Source organism: Helianthus annuus, chromosome 13 (genome assembly GCF_002127325.2).
Source record: "Helianthus annuus cultivar XRQ/B chromosome 13, HanXRQr2.0-SUNRISE, whole genome shotgun sequence".
NCBI classification, from domain to species: Eukaryota; Viridiplantae; Streptophyta; class Magnoliopsida; order Asterales; family Asteraceae; genus Helianthus; species Helianthus annuus.
The window spans coordinates 151656445-151668097 of NC_035445.2; the positions used below are offsets into that span (position 1 = coordinate 151656445).

Consider the following 11653-nt stretch of genomic DNA (forward strand, 5'->3'; position numbering starts at 1 on the left):
GATTTGTTATAACATCATCAAGCTACGTTGATCTCTATGTAATCTTAAATAACCCACGAACACATGTCAAAGCCCATTAAGATCGGAGAATATAATCTATACCTATATGTATAGTTGGCCCAAAAGGACGTGTTGTAAGACGATGTGGGTTTGTGTAATTACCTAAACAACCCAACTATGTACAAACCAATTGAGTAGGCCAAAATTGACTTGTAGGTCCATCAGTGACACTCGGTGTGGGTTTGTGTACCTTAGGGTTATTTGCATTCTTAGAAAACATTTACTCGTGTTTTGTTTAAAAACAAACTAGGGGAATTCATTGTCGCGCGTTGCGCGACATTACATGTTAGATTCAATAAGCTTCGACTGCAAGCATTTTTTGCGTTGTGAGGGATGAACAGGGCGTTTAATGATTCTAATCCCAATACAAAATTTTTAAAAAATTATCAAGTTCATATAAACTACACCTAATTCTTGATCATTTAGACCATATCATATTGTGGTTTCCCTCTTAAGCTTTGCTAGTTCTTGCCTCAACACCGTCATACAAACAAACCCATTTTGATAGCCTTTTCCCTAAATCAACACGTCTCAACCCAAGCTGTGGAAAAGATTTTGACTCAAAAGTAAATAAATACTTCTTAAAAGTTAAAACGACCCGTTTTGACATGTTATCTGACCGAATTTGTTTAGCTAGGCTTAATCTTGATTACTGTTACCATATATTAGAAGTGAAAGAATGTAGTAACATATTTTGGATTTGTCGATGGTGTCAGCACCGTCATAAGTGAAGCCCCTTCTTTTAAATAATAAGTTGCCCTCCCCTTGAACTGCTCTGCCACCTTTCTTAGCATCTGCATATAATCAAAGTTCGTCATTAACATTCACAAACATATCGTGAGATTTGTTTGTATTACATGCCGACACTTTTGACGAAGTAAAATATAGTACATCATATGATGTATTAGTAGCATAATAGCATGAGAACATCCTGCTCGTATTGGTTCTGATTCGACTATGGTATTAATCGTATTGTTTTTGTGGGTTCAAGATTGATCGATATGTTTAGGACATTCAGGTTCGTTATACATCACATATATTCTGATGGAGTGAAGGGATTTAAAAAAATAGATGATCAGATTTACCTCATAAGGGTTCAGTCGGTTATTACTATGCTATTGCTATGGCCCACCTTGACCATCTCTTCCATCGATGTCGTCTCGCTACCGGTGTCTTCAAATCTTCCTTGGCACTTTTTGATGGCAATGAAACTTACCAACTTTAGTCTCCCTATTGTTGAGATCAGGGGAAAGAACATGATAGAGAATAAACTGTTATATTTCAAGTTAAATAAAGTTTGATCACATGTTCAAGCAGAAAAAATAGCATATCAAAATACTATCTGTTACAAAATGTTTTACTAAACGCTCGCTAGAAAAAAAATAACTTGCACGATTGCTAACCTTCTTATTAAGTAGGATTAGAGGTGTTCACGGTTGGGTTTAAAACTGTGAAACCATCCAAACTGGTCATCGGTTCGGTTTAATGTTCGGTTTTTTCTCACTTTTCGGTCGGTCAGTTTCAAAGTTTTAAACGTAGCGAACGGTTTGGTTTATATGAATAACCGATCATATAAAACCGGACAAGATTGTAACATTAAATGATATATTTTATCATGCCTAGTTGAATTAAAACAATGCTAAATAATATAGCATTTTACTATTTGTGATTTATGTTATGTTATTTTAATCATGGTAATTGTCCAAACAACTTGTATCTTGGGAGTTTATTTTAAAAATTACGCATTGAACATAAAAGAATTTAATAAAGTCCAAACGTGAAATCAAATCAACACCAAACCGTTAGTAACGATTTGGTTTGGTTCGGTTTTTTATTTTCAAAAACCTACTAATGGTTTGGCCTACGGTTTGACCTAAGGACCATCAAAACCAGATCGTGAATAAGTCTAAGTGGGATTAAAAAAATCTAAGACACTGAAAGCATACCATCCTAATTCTGTGTTGGTAGTTGCTCCGTTGAAGTAGAAAGGAGCATTGATTTATCCAACTTGTTAGCTTCAGTATAACATGTTACCTCTTTATTCCACTATCCTTTCTTGTATGCATCATTTCCCTGAACAATACACACCAAAAATTAATATTAAAAGTCGTCAATTTTCATTTAATTACTATGAAAATAATGAAGAGCATAACTGGAATTCCGAATTGCTATAACTATTAGTTGTAATGCCAATTTTTGGCATCCATTCATATACTTTAGTCTTGTTCCACTACTTCTGCAGTGTAAAACAACAAGATCTGACTGGAATTCACACATATGTTCCAACATAGATTGAGGATTTTAATAAATTTATGAATGACACACCTTTGCATTATATAAATCCCAAATCCACCGCCTAAAAATGAAGAACACTGGAACTATGTGTGATGTAGACCACAAAGAATAGTCTTCACTTCGCTTTGTCAATGCATAACCGGTGATCACTCTGTTTGTCTAGATACATTTTGCAGATTGTACCTGTCCATTTATCAACAAAATCTGCAGATTTTAACAAAAGTAAGCTTCTTTAGGATACCATAAGTATAAATTTTCCACTAAATAAGAAGCCATTGCATGTCCATTGTCGACACTATTGCTACCCAATTTTTGAGATCTTTAGTCAGAAGCTACCTAGATCTCCCTCAATTATATAAACCCTTTTTTGCGGCCAAACTGATGAATCTTGAAATTGTAAAAGTGGTGATCTTGCTACACATTGGAGTCTTGAATTGCTACCAGAACTTCAAACCGCCTCCGGCGTTTGCCGCATTCAAGTGGTTGGATGGTAGAACCACAACAACTGTACACTGGGTTCTCACCGGAGTTAACCGGAATTCATGTGCCGCTGCTGGAGTATGAGCCCACCTCTACGCCGACTTCACCATGACTTCATACCAGAGGTTGCAATGAAGAGGTGACATCGATCAACAAAGGACATGTCGAAACTTTAACCGAAAATCATCCCCACAGAACCGATTTTGTTACAACTGCAATACCAGGGACACAATTGGTTTTGCACCGAAACCAAACAACAAACGACCACCCACAAAAATCACCGCCATGGTTCAGAAACCACTTCAATCAATTTCTCTAGTACCGAGTTTACCTATCACTGCCCTAAACAACCATCGAACACCACCAATTGCTAATGAATATCGCCCCAAGAGATGACATGAAAACTGATTACTACTGCCAAAAGTGATACCCTCTTTGCAAGTCGTCAAACGCCGACTTCCATCACCGTTTTTCTCATCGATCAATCCCACCATCACCGCAAAAACTTACCAGGTTTCCAGGGAGCATTGGGTTACCAGTTTACTGTATCACCATGACACCGTCTAAGAAAAACGTGTTTGCAAATCATAAAAAAAGTTAACACTTAGGGTTAGTACTTGTACTGTTGATGCACCCATGATGAAAACCATTTGTAAACCCCCAAAAACTTTATGCCTTCTGGACAAAGCTAAAAACTTAATTTATAATACTGAATCATAAGTTACAATAATTCTATTGTTTGGTTTTCATGATCAAATAAAACCAGCGCTACCAAACTGCAAACCAAAAGCAGAACTCACTTGCCCTTTAGCACCAAAACCCTAAACCAAGATCGAACTAAATACAACATGACCCGTTAAAATACACTCAAAATCAGATGATATACCAAAAGCAAGGAACTTTCAAACATGACTCCAAAAGCAATATTTCAAAATCACTATTGAAATTCAGCAATGAATGATGTCAATGCAGTTTCACACTTAAATATTACCTTCAATAAGTCTCCAATTAACGTGAACGACGTTACTTCCACTACTGGGGTATCTGAGTCAAATAATGACATGCAACAATAGATCGATCTTAAAAAGAGTTTGGTTCACTTCTAAGATTCGTGTTCTGACAATCTTTGCTGAAAACAAATGGAGACCAGCGGAAAACCCTCGAGCCGACTTTGATGTGCCCAAAACCTTGTTAAAGTTTGAGTCACCGCGTCTAGGGTAACCAGAACCCTAGCCGTCACATCTGAGAACATCACCACCGACCACCGCCGTTCCGTCAAATAAGCCTTCACCGTCGATGGTTGTTCTCTCTCTCTCTCTCTTAATTGACTATTGTGAGGTTTGGCAGTAAGGTTAATGTGTTTACTGGGTGAGGACGCGTGGAAGTGAAGAGGCGGTGTTGAAGGGAAAAAAGTGAGGTAAGAAAAAAAGGATAACAAAGAATCGAACCTACGGCTGGAAATAACACATCCTTACACCAAACCACTTTACCAGAAGGTAAGAGATGAAGATGATTAAACACAAATGATATATAAACGCAATAAAAAAGTGAGAAAGGAAAAAAAACCAATCAAAAGATGACACATGGGCCATGTTACTGTTTGCAAGCTTTGTGATTTAATAGATTTATAATATAATATTCGTCATTGCATTCTTCTAGAATTTGCCTTAGTTTTCTTTCGATGTACCTTTTCCAACTAATCTTTATTTTTATCTTTATCTATATCTATACTATATAATAAAAGAAACCAATAAAAGGACACATGTCATTTATTGAAGCCATCTATTTTTATAGATAATTAATATCAATTAAAAAATAACTACAAAAATAAATTTAATATAAATTTAAATAATTTGTATAGGAGATAATATAATATTTTATGATATTTATAACTTTGTTATAGTTTCCTTTCTTACCCCAAAACTTTGTCAAATTTTATCTTTACCCTTTTCTTAGCCCTTAAGTTCAGGAAATACAAACCACTTAACTTTTTATGAACTTTGTAAATGTCACTTTGACCCCCTCAAGAGTTTTTGCCTTGACAATATAAATTTGAGTTAGTCGGTCGCGTATAATACGTTATGATTGTACGATATAAATTAGATTTACGTTACTTTTTGATCCAATCGCAATGCAACTATAGGATATAATGAGTTCAATCGGATACGTCAAAACGTGCGTTTTCATATGGTTAACACATCACATAACGTTTGGAATAATCCCTTCAATATAAATTAATAAAATGTAAATGATTTATTTATTTATTAAACTAAAGTAGTTAAGGATAGAACCTATTTCAAAAATGTTTATAAGGGGTAAACAAAAATATTAATCAATGTTTATTGGTTCTATACTTTTATTTCCGTGTTCAATTCTCAACTCAAATACGGTAATCACTATGTTTACGTGACATTTATAAGAACCGCCACCGCAATCACCCCATCCATCGTATATCGAGTATATCCGTTAGTTTTTTTAAAGATGTTACCACACAAAATTACATTTTTGCAACTTGTGTAATACACGGGGTTTTTAAAAAATATAACTTTTTTATTATGTAGTATATAAAATTAGATTTATTCAATCCATATAATACATAGGGTTTATAAAGATATAACTTTTTATTGTGTGGTATATAAAATTACATGTGCTCAACCCGTATAACACATGAGGTTATTAAAAATATAACTTTTTTCATTATTTAATATATAAAATTAACTTTACTCAACCCGTACAATACACGAAGTTCTCAAAGATATAACTTTTTTTATTATTTAATACGTAAAATTACATTTATTCAACCCGTGTAATACACGGGATTCTAACTTAGTGTACTAATAAATGAAAATCATTTTTGACACGTGTCATTTTCTGGTACTTTCTTACCTTATTTTCCTATTTATCTCTCATATTAAATAACATTAATAACTTCAATAAAATATTAGATAAGAATAAATATTGGTTTTCTATAAATAATTTCAAACAAGAATTTAGATAAGTATAAACGTTTGTTTTTATTATGAGTGTGTGTGTGTATAGATATATATGCATTAACGTACAAAATGCATATAACGTACGAAGCATACGGGAATGTAAATGTTTTTAGACACATCGTTATAATGGTAAGCGTACTGTTATAATTGGTTTAAACCCATCATTTATTGCACATTGCTTCAACATGCAGAAATAGCAATATTTTTAAATATAATAATTTTATACTCTATTCAAAGAGAATTTAATATGATATTATATTTATTCAACACGTGAAATATACGAGTTTTTTGAAGATATATCTTTTTTTATTATCAGAATTACATTTATGCAACCTGTGTAATACACGGGGTTCTAACCTAGTTAGAATATTAAATTAGTACTTGAACATATGATGCAAACATGTGAAACAAAACAGAGTTTTTTCCTATAATGGTGTTGGAGGAAAAACTATTTACCATTTTAGTGTTCTCTGAAAACCATTTATCAAAATAGTGTTTTCATTAGTTATTATACTTTTTGAAATTTTTATATATATCACCTTACTAAAACCTTTATTACACTATCTCTTTTATTAAGAAACTACCTGGTTACCATTTTCTTTAATTCTTTTGTTAAAATCAATCTGGTTTGGATAAACATCAAATAACGGCAACATCAAAACACTTCATAAGGGTGAGAGGGGTGCTCCCCTCAACTCCCTTCACTGCAGCCAATCAAATTCGTTCATGTCAACTCTCATGTCCAACTCTCCTCAAGCACTTAATCACAAGGGGTGGTTTCACTTATGCCATTTTTTAAAAGGAAAAATGTATGATCGGTTGAAAGAAAGTGGGGCCCACCATTACCCCCTCTCCCTCCTCTTCCCGCATGCGGTGAGTAGTCACCGCTCACCCCCCCCCCCCCTGGCGCGACACTTGGAGTGTTGGTGGCACACTCCCCGTGCGATAACTCCATTCTACGCTCACCTCCCAGAAACCGCCTCGGATACCCTAAGGATGCAACACTGGGGGGATAAATATCATTTAGTTTTTTGAATTGTTTATTTGAATTTCCTTTAGCTTGTTTATATTATACTAGTTTAAGAACCCGCGAGGTTCGCGGGTGGACTAAAACACAAATGAATAAGTTTAATTTATTGAAGTAATCGTTTGAATTAAATAACCGTTCAAGTAATAATAAATTAGTAAACTACAATGAGACAAATAATGTAATATCTCGAGATATATTAATTATTATTTATGTTAATACATAATTAAAAGATTGACATGTTAATGTCTTTGCTATAAGAAGAGTTATAAACTATCGTAATCTTAATCACAGGCTGTGAAGTTGTAGGTAGACTTGTGAACTAATTACACAATAACAATACAAACATCATTGCGATCATCTACAATGTCAAATTTCATCAAGATTGTCACATTACGCCTAAATCCAAACACACATATAATTAGAGAGAGAGAGAGAGAGACTTGATGTACGAAGCAAGCACCACCTTGAAGTTGTTGGGAAGCACAGACCTGCTAATAAAATATAAATCCAAAAGAACTAACAGTTAAATAATTTGTGTAAGAATTGGCTGACCATTAAGAATTTATTACTAAGAGACAACTACCGAGCATCAACCTTTGATGAAAATCATAATTACCATGTTTTTGTTTTTTGTGGTCAAATGCAAGGGAATGGGAATGGATCTCTAAAAGTAATGTTATAGGTACGATTCCCTATTATATGAGCATCAAACCCATGTCCTCAAAAACCAAAATAATGCCTCAGTGCCTCACATAATATGTATATGTGAAAATTATTGATAACCCATAACTGAGAATCCAACTTGGAATGTTTGAGGGAACTTGATTGTTACTTAAGAAATAACAAAATTACTAAAAAAAATACTACAAAATACTCATAAAAGCAAGCTGGGGTTTTTGTGCCTAAATCTCGGCATTTATAAATCGTGTAAGAAAAGAGTTTGGCATCATATATGTAATATATGTAGAATTCGTTTTACTTTGTGATAATAATGAATAAATAAAACTAAAGACCAAACACACATTTCATGGTATTTAATATAGAATTATAGTATGCATCATCAACCACATAACACTTTGGTAGATTCATAAAACGAATATCCTACTGAGGATTATAGTTTTGCTTTCTTTCCATGTCATAATAAAATATTAAACATACTTAAACCCAAAAGAAGAGAGAAATATAACCTCGTATAAAAGACGACAAATGCCTTTGAACAACTCCCCAACTTGTGAATTCTCGTTAAAATCTGGATGATACCAACATGAGCAATTTATCATTAATCTTACTTATACCCTATATAACGACTTGGTTGTACAATAAAAGCAAAAAAAGAAAAGAAAAAAAGAAACAGGGCCGGAATATAAAGAGGCTCACATAGAACAATATCCATGTCAAATTGTCAATATATATCATAGTTACGACTTAAAAGTACAAATTAAAGAAAAAAATGACAGATTTTTTTCAAGAACAAATGATAGTATAGCTAGTGTTCTTATTGGTTAAACAAATTACTCCACTTGTCCACTGTTATATCTCACACTCTCCAAATCCTGAACCATACCAACCATCGCCTATGGCCTTATTAACTACCCATTCAAACAAAACCAAAATAAACCAACCGTAGGCTCAAAAGTTGTATCAGCATTCAATATTACACCCCATATCTATATATTGCAAACAAATATAACCTACAACCTTTCTTTGATTTCTGTTGACTTTTTTGTTAAAATTGAAAAAAGAAACGTTGACCTTTTATTTTACTTTCAAAAAAATCATTTGCAACAAACAGCTCTGCTTTATGAACTTGATGCATACATTGACTTGAATAAAATAGAGGATACCCTAACCTGAGTATAAATCTCTTGTCCATCTCTGGTACTAATAAAGTGAGTCTAGTCCGCTTTGAAATGTATACCCATCTTGAAGCCAGAGTAGCAAAATACATCAAGCGTAACATCTAAGGTAACCATGACCACACATGGACTATACAAAAAACGTTAAAAGCGCCATATTTGAAACATAATGAAATGATTCCATGTCTTGTAAACAACATACATTATTTATGTGATTTGAATTGCAAATAATCAGTTTCTAATCATAGTTACAAAAATAATGATTGTGGAAGGCAAAAGTAAAACTATGTATTTTATCTAGTTGGAAAACCGGAAATCAGATAGTTAATTAGTGACCAATGGTTACCTTAATCGCGAGTGGTACGAATTGGAAGCAAACTGGGTGTAGAACATGTAATCTTGAATCTATGATCCTAGCTGTCACCAGTAGTCAATCAAAGCCCATAAGAAATGTGGTCGGAAAGGTGTGCTTTGAGTTCGAGGCTTAAAGTAGGCTTCAATTCAAACGGATGGGGCGATTCAACCGCTCGTAAATAGAAGGGTAAAAGGATGCAAAGTTGAACCGACATATTGAATTGAAGGCTCGGTAAGTGATATCTGAACCGACGACGCCGGTGAAGCGACATATGAATAGACGCCGGTGAAGCGAGATTGTTTTCTTCGGCCGGTGAAGCATGGAAATCTCGGTTGACCTTGATTTCTCCGGCCCGGCGAACCATATTTCGTTTTAACATATCAAACACTAAACTTAATAACACTGAATCATTGAGTGAAACTTCATTTAAAATATTATACCCTAAATTAAAGAACTCAAAATCAAAAGAAGTTAGCATTGATCAATTAAAAAAAAACTAATTAAATTACCTCTTAAACCTTCACAAAGTCAATCGAATCGCCAAGAGATAAATGATTATGAACCGTTGGCTTGTTCAGACCTCCATTAGACATAATCAAGAATACTTACCTGGTTCCTTAATTGAAAGCACATAGTGAGAATGTAAGAAGACTAATCAGAATACAAATCATCAAAGAAACGAAAGTTAGACGTCATAGTAGAACCTCATGGTCACTGAAGCGTTGCGCTACAAACTTGTCAAATAGCTCTCCTCCAGCAATGTATTCCATAACTTTTTTGGAACAAAGTTGACATCAACAATTAGAAAGCAACTTATATGTATAACTATTATAATGTATAAACTATTATAGAAAAATTAAATTACATCTCAAATAAATTTGTAACAAATATAATGTATAGACTATTATAGAAAAATTAAATTACATCTCAAATAAATTTGTAATCAAAGAGCATGGAACACTAAGAACCCGATTAAAAATATGTGAAATAGAAGTCACTTTTGCTGAAACATTTCATCAAGCACTTGGTGTGCGTCTTAAAACTTTTCAATTATAAACAAAGTACTGGATATCAAACCAAATACTTGTATACATACAATAACCAATGCACAGATATAATTCATATCCAAAAGAATTTACAAACAACTGTACCGTTTATACTCAAATCAAACTGTAAAAGTAAACCAATTACGTCGTAGAAACGCATATTGAACCGAATTACCTGACCAAACAACCTCCAGTTGCATCCAAACATGGTAGACCGGCACCCAATCCTTCCAAAACCACCACCCAAGCTACTATCATCGTCAATCATCACTTGTCCAAATTAGAGCTTCATTCGAGCCATTGATGAACTTCTAAAGGCATTTGGATCTGACACCTTCATATAAACAAACTCTAGTTAAAAATACCTAATTTCTTTTATTAATTTGCTTCCCAAATAAAGAAAAAAACATGTATACTCTCTTCAGATTGAAGAACAAAAACGTTAAAATATCATATACATAACAGATCTACAAAAAAATCAGAAACAAAAATGATATTTTTAGCTTACATACCTGTTAACACATTTAGATTTGAGTAGATAAACTATACTACAAAAAAAAGACCAAATCAGGTTAGCGGTGGTGAAAAATTGAATCTAACATCCTTGTTATCGGACTGACTGGATCACAACAATCGGAGAACCAGGATACAACTGATTTCAGATGAGATATACAAAACAAAAGAAATTATTAGTTATAAAATCTAAAATATCAAGAACGATAGTTGATCCATTGATAAAATCTAACCTTTATCACGAAGATCAGAGTCGGATTCATAGAGGAATGAATGAGAGGCAGAAAGCGATTCATTGATAACGCAGAAACCCTAACAATTCCAAAGCGTGTGAGAGACGGAACATAATCAAGAGTTAGAGATGAAACTAAAATTAGGGTTTCTCAATGAAATTCATTTGAAAAAGGAAACGATTTTATAATTTTGGCAAGATTGAGGGCGGATTGTTTGAGAAGCTTTGTGAAGGTAGTGTCTATTCATTTGCCGCTCAAAGAAAGAATTCGAGAAACAATTAGATGCCACGTGGCATCTGGTAGCCTAATTACATGCCAAGTGGCATAAGTTTGTTTTGTTTTAATATAGATAATAGATTATTGAGTTAGTCTTTGAATCAAATTACAATTAGTTTATGTGTTCCGTCTTCTTGTGTATTTAAGTTAGTCTTTAAGTCAAATTACAATGCATTCCGTTCTCTTGTGTTCTCGATTAAAAGAAAAGTGTGGTATAGTTCTTTTATACATAATTCATTATTTGGTTTCTTTGTTTGTTTTGCAAGTGAAGAAAATTAGGGCTGTTCAAAAATTCGCAGCTCGCGGCTCGCTTGAAGTTCGCTTGAAAAAGTTCGGTTTGAAATTGGCTCGGTTTGTAAACGAGCCGAGCCCGAGACAGGGTAGGTTCAGTTCGTGGCTCGCTCGTTAGGTAGCTCGTTGGGCTTGTTATAATTAACGGCTTATTATATATATATATATATATATATATGTGTGTGTATATATTTCAGGTTATCTTTGTAGTAAAAAAAACAAACA

The 11653-nt window shown here is 33.6% G+C and overlaps 3 long non-coding RNA genes across 6 annotated transcripts; all 3 read right to left on the minus strand.

Moving 5' to 3' along the window:
- Window positions 1-547: 547 nt before the first annotated feature.
- On the minus strand, window positions 548-4305 carry LOC110899784. Of its 2 annotated transcripts, XR_002570536.2 has the most exons (5): window positions 3827-4300; window positions 2386-3378; window positions 2007-2133; window positions 1146-1290; window positions 548-854 (listed from the first exon to the last, which is right to left on the minus strand). It is a non-coding gene; the product is annotated as an uncharacterized LOC110899784 (long non-coding RNA). The 2 variants fall into 2 exon arrangements; XR_002570535.2 differs by having other exon boundaries at window positions 2386-4305.
- Window positions 4306-7032: 2727 nt separating this feature from the next.
- LOC110903402 lies at window positions 7033-9427 on the minus strand. 3 transcript variants are annotated; one of them, XR_004876357.1, is made up of 4 exons: window positions 9061-9427; window positions 8709-8780; window positions 8046-8107; window positions 7033-7349 (listed from the first exon to the last, which is right to left on the minus strand). It is a non-coding gene; the product is annotated as an uncharacterized LOC110903402 (long non-coding RNA). The 3 variants fall into 3 exon arrangements; XR_002571908.2 differs by having other exon boundaries at window positions 7033-7346; window positions 8709-8844; XR_002571906.2 differs by having other exon boundaries at window positions 8709-8844.
- Window positions 9428-9556: 129 nt separating this feature from the next.
- Window positions 9557-10445, minus strand: LOC110903403. The gene is made up of 3 exons (XR_002571910.2): window positions 10291-10445; window positions 9774-9841; window positions 9557-9678 (listed from the first exon to the last, which is right to left on the minus strand). It is a non-coding gene; the product is annotated as an uncharacterized LOC110903403 (long non-coding RNA).
- Window positions 10446-11653: the final 1208 nt, after the last annotated feature.